At 37.5% G+C, this 15,996-nt stretch overlaps 1 protein-coding gene across 2 annotated transcripts in view; it reads left to right on the top strand.

Annotated features, from left to right (window-relative positions):
• KHDRBS2 (KH RNA binding domain containing, signal transduction associated 2) overlaps positions 1–15,637 on the top strand; it is a 334,761-nt gene extending 319,124 nt beyond the window's left edge. For both annotated transcript variants that reach the window (XR_008206779.1, XR_008206778.1), the window contains 3 exons: positions 4,561–4,714; positions 9,696–9,862; positions 11,353–15,637. The gene's annotated coding sequence lies outside the window, so the exon portion shown is untranslated. The remainder of the gene's footprint in view (positions 1–4,560; positions 4,715–9,695; positions 9,863–11,352) is intronic.
• Positions 15,638–15,996: the final 359 nt, after the last annotated feature.

The following is a 15,996-nucleotide window of genomic DNA, read 5'->3' as shown; positions in this document are numbered from 1 at the left end:
TGTACATCCCCACAGATGTATTTACATGTTCAGAATGTCCTTTAGTATTTTTACTTAATGTACTTCTACACTTGTCATTTTAAGAAAATACTTTTGAACATAGATTTTAAGTAAAAGACTCTCAGAAGATGATTAGAACTTGAAAGACTTCAGTTAGTACAGGGATTCCTGAGTACAAGTAGATTGTTTTATTTATCCCCTAGATAACTGTACTAAGAAAGTCTGTTAGAAGGTCAGGAAGGTCACGTGTTCAAAGGAGGGCAACAAAGCTGGTGAGGCGTCTGGAACACAGGCCATATGAGGAGAGGCTGAAGGAGCTGGGAATGTTCAGCCTGGAGAAGAGGAGGCTCAGGGGAGACCTCATTGCTCTCTATAACTTCCTGAAGGGAGGCTGTAGTGAGCTGAGGGTCGGCCTCTTCTCTCGTGTCATTAGTGATAGGACCAGGGGGAATGGCTTCAAGCTACGGCAGGGGAGATTCAGGCTGGACATTAGGAAGTATTACTTTTCGGAAAGGGTGGTCAGGCACTGGAACGGACTGCCCAGGGAGGTGGTGGAGTCACCGACCCTGGGGGTGTTCAAGGAAAGACTGGATGTTGTATTGAGGGACATGGTTTAGTAGGAGCTATTGGGAATAGGTGAACGGTTGGACTGGATGATCTTTTAGGTCTTTTCCAACCTTGGTGATTCTATGATTCTATGATTCTATGAATATCAAGATAGAAGATGGAAACACAGAAGTGTAGAAGATAGTAGATAGTTTTCCTTCAAAAAATTTGAAGTTGTGATTCTCCTATGATGCCAACAATGATCAACTGAAAATAGGGCAAGGATGAAGTCTGGATCTTAACAGTGGATACAAAGAAACTACACGTAATTGATTTAGAAATATCACTTGCTACAAAAGCAGAGAACAGTGCAGACTTAAAATGATGAGTTGGAGCCACTCCTGCAAACTCTTGTGCCTTGATCTTTGCAGAAAGGCAAAGGTTAACACAGGAAGCCTTCTTGCCAGGGCAACAAGCTGCACTTCTGTATAGCTTGAACACTATGCTTACAAAAAGTTAAAGCCTCCAAGCTAAAACTAGTTTTTTAATTGTTTGTTTCATTTTAAGCAGTGGTCAGATAGGGCCTAGTAAGATAGGCATCATTTTCTGGAGTATTAAAAAAGGCAGTAAATTAGTAATGTTTGTGTAAATAACCCAGATGACAACCATACTCTTACAGGGGTTAAAGTCTAAAGCCAATGGAGTTTTAAATGCTGCATGTGTTACAAGTGCACAATCACTTCATGTTCTCCTCTAGTAATAATGGATTTGTTGAAATAAACAATTATATTCATAAACAGAGAACCTCTCCCATATGGAGAGACATACCCACAAAGTGGTGACCTTTTGGATAACCAATGCCAGAACTTGGTCTGTATGAAGACTTAGGAACATCAGACATTTGTAACCTTGGCTCTGAAGTGATAAGGTACCTGTGAGGAATAACAGTGTCAACATAGAAAGTTCCTCCCCAGCCTCAGGAATTTGATGAATAACTTTTACTCTGAGGATATATGTTATTTTATTATTATTATTTTAAAATGTCTTATTGCTTTAAAATGCTTTTATGTTAAATGTGCAAAAGAGAGCTTAGCAACAGGGTTCCTCCATAAGAAGGTGGGGTTTATTGGGTGAGGAGACAAGATGTGCTTTCGCCAGAAATATGGCTGTTCCCATTGCCCATAAACACATCTTTATGATATATGTGAGAACAGTTTTAGCTCAGTACTTGCTAATAATTTGGCTTTGGGATTTTTTTCAAATTCATTAAAAAAAAAAAAAAAAAAAAAAAAAAAGTGATTGTCTATCTCCTAACATTTCTGATTTTCCTGATTTCCAAATTAATGAATAGGAATATTATCATCAATAGGGGGCACTGACACTAGCTTCCATTTTAGACAATAGAATTTTTTAAGAACATTCAGTTCAGATTCTAGCACACCTTTGGGCTATAAATAACCTAATATTCTAATTATATTTCACATTCAACTATTTGCTGTTTCTTGGACATCTGTTATGCATTGAGCAGCTGTTTCTATTGGGATGGCCACAACTGCTTTTAAGCATTTTCCTTAACACAATAAATACAGGGGCAAGAAATGCGTATCAGTGTCCAGACTTCTGAAGTACCTGCTTTAACAGTGTCTCTGAAATTTCTTAACCGTCTTTTCAAATCTATCGTATTTATGCTTTTGTGTTCTTCCTGTTTTCACATTTCACTTTCAACCATATTCTAAGATTTTAATTAAAGTGTATTTAACCTCAATCTTGATATGTGTACCAAGGTGTTGCAATATTAATCTTCTAATATGCCTTAACAATTCCTCTGGCTCATTATCAGAACCTCATCAGCTTCTTATCCTCTCACAGGCGATCTTTGTCCAGAGAGATTTTTGAGTAGTACAGAGAGCAAGATTTCTCATAATGATCAGTTGTTTAATTTGTAGCTTCTTAGGTACTGTACTGTTTGTCTATGAAAATCAGAAAGTCTGCCTCCACACAGCATCACAGAATGGGATACAAGGACAGGGAGACATTTGCAGCCTCTTCAAATGCTTTGTATCATAACAATAGAAAAAGTATTCTGAATTAGATAGAAAAGTGTTATCTATATCTACTGTTCACATGCTTCAGGTCTCTTTCTCATCAGCTTTAACCTCTTTGTGCCATTTGTTTTTAAAGATACAATATTTTTCACATACTGAAAAATATATTTTTTAATGAAAACCAGTTATTGTATCTGTGAGTTGTAGACAAACAGTAGTTTGTAGTTCAGCTCATCTCAGTATCTGCCAGTTCAATGGCAGAATGAACTCTGATACTACAACACTGGCAGACAATTCAATTAAAAGACAATGATGCATATGTTTCAGAGGTTCACATACATTGACAGAATTTGGCATATCGCTGTCCTATCAGCAAAAGGTATTTCTATAATATAAATAGATGTTTGCACAGCTAATTCTCTCTGAGAACCTGGAAAAAGGACAACAAAACTAATTTTATCACAAGAGTACACAAGAGGACACAAGAGTAAACAGGAATGTATTTAGACATAAACTTTAAAAGATTTGAATGATAGTGATCCAAGCAGAGGAAAGTTAAATGCAACAAAAGTAAAAACCCTGAAAAAGAATATAAGAACACATTTAGTCCTTTTACTGAAAACTACAAAGGGCTGACTTTCCATAAGCTATAAAAGGCGTCATTAAATTATCAGCATTTATCAATTATTATTTGTGGTTTCCAAGATGCTCCTGCCTCTTCCCGTACTCTGAATAACTACATAGAACTCCACCTGTAAGGAAGTTTGAAGTGTCAGATTAATTAAAAAAATAAAAAATAACAAATATACCTTATTAAAGTAATGACAAATTCTGTTCAACTCAGTGGGTCAAATTGTAGGAATAAAGGACATCAAATCTGTCTAAAAATATACTGTGCAAAATGGAATATTACAGAAAATAGTTTATTATAAGGACTACTTCAAGTCATTTCAATGGTGTTCTCTGGGGTATAGTCTGTGTACCAGTAAAAATCTCCCTTATTTTTACTAATTCTATTAAAGTAGCCATCACCTCCAAATAGTGGTAAAGATTGGGCAGACTCACCTCAGGATGAACCCTACATACACACACGTTTTCTGAAATATAAACAATTGGCACCTGCTGAGCCATAATCCCTAAATCAGAAACACAAATGTTTGGATTAACAAAAAATGGAAAGCCTCATTTTTTGTTGTTGACTTCTGAATGCATATTTTTTCACTTTCAGTGTTATATGCATGACTGACATGTTTTATCCTGCACTAGAAAATCAGCATGGCTGTTTGTGTAGAAACTACAAAGGGCAGAGGTGATAAAATTCAGGCTAATCCACACCTTCACTGAGGCTCAATGACTTACATGAGTTTTAAAATCAAGCCTTCAATTCAGTATTATATATGATGCAGTATGAAGCATCTAAGATTTGACACTCAAGAATCATGAAAATAAAAAGATATTTTATCTCTTTAAAGTAGTTTGCTCTGGTACAGGAAAAAGTTGAGAAGATATGAAACTTAAGCATATGTGTACTATTATTGAAATCTTTTTTATTTTTACATACATAAAGTTCTAGCATTCTACTGCATCAGAGACTAAATGCTCAATAATCTTTGGGTTTTTAGCACATGCCTGAAACTGCTGCCTTTCATATCTGAAGTGCATAGGTAAGGAATAGAGACTTCAGACAGAATAATCAGAATATAATCTTACAGAATAATCCACTGTGCAAACAAAGCTGTGATTATGAGCAAACTGCTTAAACTCTGATGCTGAAGGAAAAAAGTTTGAAATCTTTCACCAGCACAGTTTATTTTTTGGACAGGATTGTGATATTTGATTTGGTTGGTTTTGTTTTGTTTTGGGGGGATTCAATACAGAAACTGTAGAGGTGTGTTAGACTGCAGCTGGTGGTGCTAATTACCCAGGGCAAAGGAAGTTATCTTTCCTTCTGTTTTGTGCTGTTTTTCAGACCTGATGGATCCCAGAAGGTGAACCCGTAATCAAGTCTTTATTGGGGACTTCTTGACAAGACCAGCTCCAGCCACTGTTCCTCATCTCATACAAGGTGTTCTGGAATGGCTTTCCTTCAGCCCCACAGCAGGACAAGCAACCAAGTGCTCCAGGTCAGGCTGCCTGCACATTCTGATCCTAGAAGTAATAGATTGGCAACTAAAAAATATATTTGGCAGTGACCTCCCTAAATCACAAACACTTTGAAGCCTGATGTGGTCCCTGGGATTGCCTTCAACAAGAAGGTAGTTAAACAGTCACTTTTACGCTGGAGTTCTCCCTAGCTCTCACAGCATATTCATCAAACCTACTCAGAGTTCATGCAGTTTATTTATTTGATTGATTGATTTGATTCCACAAATATGTTGGCTATTCTAATTGTCATTCTAATTCTAAGTGAGTTTCAAAGGAGACTGGCCGTCCACATTTGGAGGACTGATGCTTTAAAAATGCAACAAAATAATGAAAATTAAAATCAGTAGTTACTCCTACTTGCAATTTTAATCTTTTTAACAAACTTCTTATATTGTCTTATTTCCATATTTCTGCAATTTTTAATGACACTGGTTTTCATTTTACACTGTAAGAAGAAAGGAAATTTTTCAGATGAGTTGTTTAATAAAGTACAAAGGATAGAATCATAGAGCATCCTGAGGTGGAAGGGACCCACAAGGATCATTGAGTCCAGCTCCTGGTTCCACACAGACCACCCAAAAATAAGATCATATGACTAAGAGTGTTGACCAAGCACTCCTTGTACTCCAGCTAGCTCAGGAGCATGACTACTGCCCTGGGCAGCCCGTTTCAGTGCCCAACCACCCTTGGGTAAAGAATCTTTTCTTGGTATTCAACTTGGACCTCTCTTGACGCAGCTCCATGCCATTCCCACCTTTTCTGCTAGTTGCTAGTTGCTAGTTACCAGAGACAGGAGATCAGCACTGCCCCTCTTCTTCCGTCATGAGGAGCTGTGGGTTGTGATGAGGCCTCCCCTCATTCTCCTCTACCCTGGGCTGAAGAAACCAAAGGATCTCAGCTGCTCCTCATACATTTTTCCATTTCTAATCCTTCAGCATCTTTGTAGTCCTCCTTTGAACATTCTCTAATAGTTTTATATCCTTTTTGTACTGTGGCACCCAAAGTTGTACTCAAATGAAGCCACACCAGTGGGGGTAGAGTGGGACAATCCCTTTCCTTGCCCAGCTGGCAATGCTATGTTTGATGCAACCCAGGATATAGTTAGCCATACTGGCTGCCTGAGCATACTGTAGACTCATGATCAACTTGTTGTTGACCGAGATCCTCAAATGCCCTTCAGTGAGGCTGCTATCCAATGTCTCATCACCCCATCTGTATGTTTAGCCAGGGTAGGTGAGGTGTTGAACTATAGATCTGTCTAGATTTTGATTTACTTAAAAGTTGTCAAAGTCATTAACTTCTGTCTATGAAAATATGTAGGCCTTGTTTTCGTCTCTACCCTCTACCCTGCCTTAAGAAATCCAAAATTCTAGTCAGTATAAAAAACAAGCTCTGAATCCTAGTGTCAACATTCACCTATTTCTCTTTTCAGAATACAATGTAATTTCAGCAGACATCACTGTAACCCAGACATAAAGGCTCATGCCATGTTAAATAACATGCTGTGTAGATTTCATCTGTTGGAGATCAATTCTGTACCTCTATCAGGAGAAAAAGCTATTTCCAGTAGTTACAACTTTTAACGTTCATAATGTGAAATAATCTGTATATTGAAATCATTCAAGGGAAATCTAGTTTTTCTGCATGCTTATTCGTACCGAAAAGGTCTCAGTAAACAATAAAAAATCATATTTTACTATGGCTGCAGCCTTGACTCTGGAATTGACATGATACAGGGCATTTGTATTTACAGTTTGTGCAGCAGTACATTTGATCCATGATTTTATTATTCTTCCGCCAAATAATTCATGTCCTTCCAGATTTTGCCTTCCCTCCAATGTATCGACTGCACCGCTCAGCTTGGTGTCATCTGCAAACATGTTGAGGGTACACTCAATGCCGTTTGCCACTTTGACATCTACTGCAATGGAAGAAAGATTCTACAGGAATTAAATGACGTGTTTTTGTTTTGTTTGGATTGGTTTTTAAAGTCAGTAACTGTTATGTTGCCTACAGGAAGTAAAGGAAATTGGAATGAAATAAATGTAAACATAAGGATTTAATGTCTTAACAAAACTGAATTTGGAGATAAGCCTAAAGTGATACCTAGAGAATCAGTTTTGAAATCTAGTTTTAAAGAGCAAAAATTAGTATGGAAAATTCCTCCTGGGTAATCCAGTCTATCTAGTTATCAGGGAAGCTGGTTGCTGCAATGATATGTACATAGCTCAGAAGAAATGATAGGAAGAAAAAAATAAGGAAAACAAGAAAAAGAAGAAATCCATCCATAAATTTAAATTAGTTTTCTAAAGTTTGGCTTACTGGTAAAATATTCGGAAGCATGTAAAAATATTTCATGTACACCGTCATATTTTTTTATCTCCTGTCACGTAAAATCTCTGTCCTTTCTTCAGGGGCCTGACGGAAATCTGAGTTTCCTACTTAAATTGTATTTTACTAAGTAAAAGCCAGAATCCCTTGAAAAGTTAAATGTCACCTGCTATTTCTGTCAAGAAACAGTTTGGTGAAATTCCCACTGACTGGAAAAAGGGAAACATAACCCCCATTTTCAAGAAGGGAAAAAAAGAAGATCCAGAGAACTACAGGCCAGACAGTCTCAGATCTGTGCCTGGCAAGATCACAGAGCAGATCCTTCTGAAGGCTACTAAGGCACATGGAAAATAAAGATAAGGTGATTGGTGGTAACCAATATAGGTTCACTGAGGACAAGTAATGCCTGAGAGACTTGGTGGCCTTTTATGATACAGTTACAGTGTCAGTGGATAAAGGAACAGCAACTGACATCATCTACCTGGACTTGTGCAAAGTGTTTGACACTGTCCCACATGACATCCTGGTTGCCAAATTGGAGAAAAATGGATTTGCTATGTGGACCACTTGCTGGATAAGGAGCTGGCTGGATGTTCGCACTCAGTGGTTGCACATGCAGTTGCAGTCAGTGGCTCAGTGTCCACCTGGAGAGTGGTGTTCCTCAGAGATCAGTGGTGGGACTGGTGTTGTTTAATATCATTGTAGGCGACATTGAGTGCACCCTCAGCAAGTTTGCAGATGACACCAAGCTGAGTGGTGCGGTTAGCATGCTAGAAGAAAGGGATGCGATGCAGAAGGACCTGGATAGGCTTGAGAGGTGGACCCATGCCGACCTCATGAAGTTCAGAAAAGCCAAGTGCAAGGCCCTGCAGCTGGGTCAAGGCAATCCCAAGCATAATTACAGGTTGGGCAAATAATGTTTTGAGAGCAGCCCTGAGAAGAAGGATTTGGGGGTGTCAGTTGATGAAAGACTCAACATGAAGAGGCTGCGCTTGCAGCCCAGAGTGTCAACTGTATCCTGGGTTGCATCAAGACAGGTATGGCCTGTGAGTTGACAAAGGTCATTCTGCTCCTCTACACTCTACACTTGTGAGATCCCACCTGGAGTGAATGTCCCAACACAAGAAGAGCATGGGACTGTTGGAACCTGTTGGAGCAGGTCCAGAGGAGGGCCACAAAGATTATTAGAGGGCTGGACCGCCTGTCCTGTGAGTAGGGGGAAGAGAGCTGGGTCTCTTCAGCCTGGAGAAGAGTCCAGGGGGACCTTGTAATGGCCTTTCAGCACCTGAAGGGGGCCTACAGGAAATCTGGGGAGGGGCATTTTAGAACGGCGTGTAGCAACAGAACAAGAGGAAATGGCTTTAAACTGGAAGAGGGTAGATTTAGACTAGATACCAGGAAGAAATTCTTTACTGTAAGGGTAGTGAGACACCGGAACAGTTTGCTCAGCAGGTTTTGGATGCCCCATCTCTGGAAGCAGGGGGGTTGGAACTAGGAACTGGTTGGATCTTAAAGGTCCCTTCCAACCCATACCATTCTATGATTCTACGATGATGATACCTCAACTGTTTATTTAATTAGATTTTACTCTTATTTTGGTATTTGTGCATTTGTTATTCTCCAACCCCACTTTTATCCATCCCTCAAAAACAAAACATAAAATCAGTGATACTGAAGTTTATGTAGGCTTGATGTTTAGCGAAAGAAAAAAAAAAGGTTCCCAGCCCTGCCATCTGTAGGATGTATTTACGTAGTTTTCTGTGAAGCACTTTTAAAGTAGAATAGGTGACAGCAATCTCATTCTTAGAAGAGCCATATGGCTCAATTTTATGGATAGCTGATTTTATAATACCTCCAAACAAAACATTTATTATCTTTAAACAGATTTGGATTACTCATGTAGAGGTCAAAGTAGCCAAGTCCAGTGCATTTTTCCTTGAAAAAATTTATAGATTCACAGAATCTGTAATCTCAGAATCTCTTGGGATTTGGAAAGGATAGGCACTTCTTACGTTTTGCATACTTACTGATTACTGTAATGAAACAGTAATTAGTTCGTAGCTATAGTCTCTAGTTCCTCCAATTAAAAACACTACACAAATGTATTTTATTTTTGGAAGGCATCCACATGACAGAACAGGATATTGTATAGTGCTGTGCATTACTGCTATTTCAAATATATAGAAACTAGAAAAGATTGCAAGTTCATGTTTCAGTCATAAATGCGATTTCACGTGCTGGTCTGGGTACCTACTTGTGGACATACATGAATACTAGATTTTTGAAAAGTGAATTATTTGCTTTGGCTTTGCTCCTTCTTTTAGGTACTGAGCTGTATATAGCGATTGAAAGTCAGAAAAATAGTAAATACAGTATCTAGTTTCACTGTAACCTCTTCCTGATTGATGACTTGCCTTCTCCCCAGACTCAGCATTATATCGCAAACCAATTGGCATAACCTGCAGCTAAAACTGTTCCTTGGAGATCTGTTTCTTTTCTAGGGAAATACGGTTTTCATTAATACTAATGTTCAGTCTCAGGTTAAAAAAAATGTGTCTAAGATAGTGTATTATACTCAGAACTTTAAGCTATTGCTCTTCTTAGTGATACTAATCTGTTTTCCTACAGAGAGCCAAGTGAATTGTTACCTGTCATAGCATCCCAATGTTCATCTCTTAATACTTGTGGGTGTGATACAAACCACCTAAAAGAGATTAACTGTGTCTTTCACTGCCCAGACTAGACTGTTTCCTGTGTTCCATCAGTGCAGTTCTGCTGCTGCACATTTTGGTTTGGTAAGTGCTAAGACAAAGATTATTTCCTAGTGATTTTACAATGCTTACTGATCTATAGAGACACAATAGAGTAAACAATAGTTAACAAATTGCTCTAATAGACAGCACAGTCCCTTAGGAGACAATCATAACATCGACACCAAGGTTGAGATATTCTCTCTCCAGGGCATCGTTAACAGTAATTTTATCGCTGAGTGTGTGTTTAATTCTGCAACACCAGTCCCAAGCTGGGAGGTTCTCCAGGTCAGAGGTTAATAATAGGCAAAAACCACTTCACTGTTATGCTCATAGGCTATTGAAAACAAAGAGGAAACCAGTCTGTCTTAAAGTCCCAGCTGGAAGTCCCAGTAATAAAATTCCTTACACATAGCAAAACCAAACTGTGAATGTAAATGAGCAGTTCACTGACTTTTTCTTAAATGGCATGCAGAAGGACAGATTGTGTCATTTTACTGTATTTTTAAAAAAATATATTTTTATTTTAATTAATAGTTTCCTTTACTTTTAGTCTGATTTTCTCCTGAATTAGCCAGAAAAGCTGTAATTTTGAGAAGGACGCAGTGTCACTATAGACAATAAGCTGAAAAGTGGGATGCTATTTGAAGATAAATGTAACCCTTGGGAGACTTAAACAGTCACCAGGAATTGAGGAAGAACTGTTTGTTCATATTTTTATGACTTTACTGGAAAGTCATGTGTCAATATGTTATGTTGAAAAGGATGTTAAAAATAAGATGGACATAAAAAGAGTTCTGAAACAAACAAAAAAGTTAGTGAAAATACATCAAGAGCAAGACACAAGAGAAGCTCTAGCTATTGACTCAGTGTAGACTGAGAAGGCTGCAGGTACCTACAGGCAGGTATTTCTGACAATTAAGAGCTATCTAATTTAGGAAGAAGGAAAGTATAACTAGCTGGAGTCAAGAATTCCATTCTATCTGTCATTTCCATCCCCTCCCCGCAATAACAAAAGTTAACAATGAGAGTTTTTAACAGTTGGAGCAATTTTTATCCTTCTGAAAGCTGTAATGCATCTCTTACTGAAGCTAGAGCGGCTGAAATTGTGGCCATGCCATCCAGGAGATTAGACTTGAAAATAGCATACAATATTACAATTAATATCAATTTTTAAATTTAAGAATTTATAAATCAACCAAGAAGAACCTTTGTCCTACTCATATTTATTATATTTATTACCATTTAATTACAGTTCTCATACTCTGAAACTTTTCCACAGCTTCCCAAAGTAGAGTATTTCATCATAATAATTAAGCCTTGAACCAAATAGAGACTGTTCAGCTCAAGACTCTGAATTGTCATGAGGAAAAATTAAATAAACATAATTTTAGCTTCTGTGTTATGACTGAGTACATCAATAAAAAGTGTAAACGTCTGCTATAGCCTTTAAGCTATAAAAATTTGTGGTTCTGTCTTGATCGTGCTTGATGTGCTGTGTCTTGACAGGTTTTTTTTCTATTCTGTTTCTACAGGTTAGCAGACCTTTAATCAAGAAAAAAAAATCTAATGAGCAGCAATTTGAAATACAGCATTTGGAAAGGTCAAAATGGTACATTACATCCTTATTATCCAAAAGAACAGATGAGTTTAATATCCTGACAGCATTTTCCTGTGAAGAAGATATTAAACAAGAACTGAAAATGGCACAAGGTTCCCTCTTTCTGTCTTTTGACAAAGATTGTAACAAGATGATGAAATTGTATAGAATAAATCTCATCCTGCTTTAATGTTCAGGCTGGGGATCTTGCCTAGATTTCAAACATCTAAGCTAATAAAGAGACAAAATATATGCTATTTTTTTCAGGTATACCCACATGGAGCAGAAGACTTTTACCATGTATTTTCCTAGTTACATGACCCAGTTTCCATCAATATTTTCTAGATTTAAAAATAGGAATAGTTGCTAACAGAAGGTATGTAATGCATCTAATTTCAAGAAGTAGAGCTTTGAACTGCAACAGATAATGCTCTGCATCAAAACGGCTTCAAATGTAAATTTTTCAGCTTCCTTTTGAAAGACTGCATAACACAAAGAATTAATTCCAACACACAATGCATTGTATGTATTCTGCTCTGGCGAGTCCCTGACAATGTGGAACTGTTTGAAGGCAAAGGAATTTGCACTATATCCCATTGATTGTTAGCAATTCAATTAAGATATGGAACTGTCACAATTTGTTGTCTTAAATCTTGTTAAATTGGCCCTCGTGTTAAATCTTATTATTACAGTCGAAAAAATGCTGTGCTTAAAAATCAAAACATGAATATACAACATGCACCTTTATTATTATGACATGCACTTGTATTCATTCCACATGAGACATGAGAAATCTGCTGTTACATAAGAGCATAACAAGTTATATAATAAAAGCTTTCATGATTATTAAAGAAAAACAAATTATATGATTCCAAAAGGTACACCTCTTCAAGTATAGCTGGCTGAAGTAGATGTACATGGCTTTGAAGAAGAACTCATAAGTAGAAATCATATGGAACCTCTTTTTTCTTCACCATCTAGAGAATATATCTGAAAAAATATCTTCGTGGTACTTTACGTGCAGTACCTTGCTGAGAAAACCCATTCTGCTCTGGGCAAGTGAGAGAAGATGAACATGGCCCAAATATGTTTTCCAAGCCTTGAATGAAAAAAATGTTTTTTGTTTTTGTTTTCTTAGGTGGTCTTATTTTCCACTGGAAACTGTAGATACCTCCCTTGTTTTGCAACTGAAATGCAGAATAGCTTTTTGAATGCATTGGTAATGTGTGACCAGTTTCGAAACTTCAGAAGTTTTGCAAAACTACAGAAAAGAAGATCCCTGAAGGGTGCTAATGTCCATAAGCATTTATGAAATGAATGTTTTCCATGTGTCTAGAAGAAATCCACTGAATAACATTTAAAGTTTATAAAGAGTTCATTGTGATTTAGTTAATAGCTCCTGAAACTAAAATGACAAGTAGCTCTTTTTTGCTTCCAAACCAGAAATATAAACAGGTTATGAAGTCTCCAGAAAACAATAAGCAAAACTGTTTTTCAGTGATTTGTTGTTCACAGTTCAGATTCATGGATTTTTACCACGTGAATTACAAAGAAATTGGGCCATATATAATTCTGCTATTAAGAAATAAAATACATGCTGTTGTTACCCAATTTTTAAAAATCAGTTATAGAATGACTGAGTAGAGAACCCAGGGTACTGAGGGGAGTCTCAGCATGTAATGGCACAAACAACTCCAACAGTTCTTAGAGAGAGAGTACCAAATATCTATAGAAGCCAGTGGCATTTCTTACACTTTTTTTCAGTTTTCTCCTGATTATGCAAAATGCTGTTACCGTGTCACACACTATTTAACGTGGGAACTACCTTGAATACATTAGGCAGCTTTATTTAGTTATTTCATGAAATAGATTTTTTCCAGTAGGTGATCACAGTAATTCTGTTTTGAAAAATTACCAAAACAATCAACTGTACCTTGTGAACCAATATACCAGTTTGCAGTGAACTTTTAAGAGGTACCTACTTCCCTGATTTACCTTCAATAAATCAGATTATGATTGGGCATTGCTGTGAAATCTTTCACTAATGAAGGAAGGACGTTAAGAATAAAATCTGAATGTAAAATGTTGGACCTGTGAAACCATGAGTCACATCTCAAAGCAAGGGATATTCCTTAAATTAATGGCAGATTGAAAATAATAATTCAGCTGATGGAAAATCTTTCGTATTGAAGTAAGGTCCTAAAAGAGAGAAGTCAAAACACAGCTGACCATGTGCAGCACACACATTCCCACACAGATGGCTTTGCACCAGGAGGAGCTGGTTTATTGTAATCCCTCTAAGAAAAGTATCATGAAGTATTAGTTAAAATACAATTTACTGCAGCTGATACTGTACAGAAAATGAGTGCATTACATGTAGCTGTTTGTTCCTTTGGATACTGGGAACTTCATTATGGGCCTCCAAGCAGGGCACAGAATCCTGTGTAGAACTTCTGCATAGAAAAATTACCCAGTATTCTAGTCTTTTGAGTACTTCTAGGGCTTTTCTAAAAGAAAATAATTCTGCTTACCATTTCTACTGTCAAACTAAAAAGATATGCGTGTGGGAATTTGTAACTGCTATTTCACATAAAGGCAAGGACAAGCAGGTGATGCAAGTGGGAGTTGCCCATAGGCTGCTTTGTTGTCTGGTGAGGTCTGTCCTGCAAAGAGCGTATGCACCACCCATAGCACAGACTTGAAGGTTGTTCTCAGTGTGGAATATAGTGCAGATCTGCCTCTGCAGAGGGAAATTGCTATGTGGATCACTAATTCCTCCATGTTTGATGGTCTTCAGGTCTGGATCACTGCACATATATGCATACATCCCTGTTTTACGTCTGCATCCTTTTGTGCTCCATAGCGATATGCTGTATTCACATGTACCCACATTCAAAATCTGCACGTCTATTGCAAACACTCCTTTGTACATGACTCTGTCCATCAAGCTGGAATTGTGCAGGAAGTCAGATGGGCTTATTATTACACAGCTTGGCTTAAAATCTGGTTATATTTGCATTTAAGTTTATTTTGTCACACAGTGCTACTTGATATTATATGAATAAATCATCTATAAGCTAGAAAACACATCAAAATCAAGGGAACAAAGTCAGTTGCATTATTAAAGAGAGAAAATAATTTGACATGAAAGGCTTTTTAGAGACAATACAGCCTGTCTGATTTACTAATGTGCACAGAAGTTAATATATTATTCAGCCTTGCTACCACCTGACAGCTATTCTGCATCTGATGGGAGATGTGACTGTGCTCGTAGTCCAGTTCATAGTGGACAGGTGTTGACATCACAAAAATCATCATTAGAAATGGCACTAATTGGCACCTTTGTTGACAACCTCAGCAGAGAGACCAGTGATTGAACCAGCATAGAGGCTGTCTTGCAAGCTCTGCTGGTGAGGGATACTGGGCTCAGCTCTTCCTTTTCTGAAATCACCCTGAGTATTGCACATACTTCAGGTCCTGATTATATTTGCCTGTAAATTCTATGTGCAAGCACACTGCCATGGCATACACCTTGAAGTGATGCCCCCATACATAGTGGGCACTGAAACCTGCCCTCCAAATTTGGCCAACATAAGAGACCGGGGACTTATGCTTGTGAGGAAACAGGACCAAAGCAGATGGAACCAAAGACTGTGGCTGCTGCAGCCACATATTATCCACTCAGGGCTCCATTTCACTCAGGCTTTTATCTATTTTAGTTTATTTTAGATGGAACTGTGGGTTGGTGGACTTCTACTGGCCACTTTAGACCTCCATGCCTCAGTTTATTCTTTCATATGAGGGTCACAATGTTTGTCTCAGTCTCAGGTATAGTTAGGTGTTGCTAATTAAAGAATGCAATGAAGAATTTTAACAGGTTTGATGAAAGTCAGTAAACACATTAAAACTCAGGCTTCACTTTTATAGGAACACTGCTTTCTTTACAATGCATTTGAATTGTAGGCAGTTACTATTGCATGCATCCTTTTTGCATTTAGCCATCTTTCCATTCACTCTGTTGAATATTAAGGTTTTTATTCCTCTTAGCCTGGATTGTTCAAATTAGTGCTTAAAACTAATTTTTCTTTGGTATACAGAAACCTATATTATTTGTGGGTTAATTATCTCTTTTTTTAGCTCTAGAGAAATGCAATGTAGGTCAATAATGTGACTGTAAGATTTGAGAACATTGTTATGGTAATAAAAAGAAGTAAAAAATGTGTGTTAAGTTTGATTGTATTTAATAGCAGTAACTAAGGTATATAGAGATTATTAGAGCTCATTAGCACAATTTTTCAGAGAAGGATGACAGGGAAAAAGAGAAAGAAGGAAAGAAAGGAAGGAAAGAAGAAACAAAGGAAGAAAGAATGATAGAAAAAAGTAGAAAGATCAGGAATTTTTTTTTTTTTAAGAACTATTGCAGTTTCACATGTAAGGAAAAGAATTTATTGCATAAGGAAATGTCAGTAAATGTAGCGGAAATGCTAAGTCACAGCATGAACTAGTGATTGAACACCTGGTGGGAAGGCAGGGCCAACCCAGGGGAGCTCAGGTGCATGCAGTGCAACTGACTGAACAG

Source organism: Tympanuchus pallidicinctus, unplaced genomic scaffold, assembly GCF_026119805.1.
Source record: "Tympanuchus pallidicinctus isolate F22 unplaced genomic scaffold, pur_lepc_1.0 scaffold1, whole genome shotgun sequence".
NCBI classification, from domain to species: Eukaryota; Metazoa; Chordata; class Aves; order Galliformes; family Phasianidae; genus Tympanuchus; species Tympanuchus pallidicinctus.
The sequence above is the reverse complement of the archived record's forward strand: the minus strand, read 5'-3'. Positions and strand labels throughout refer to the sequence as shown.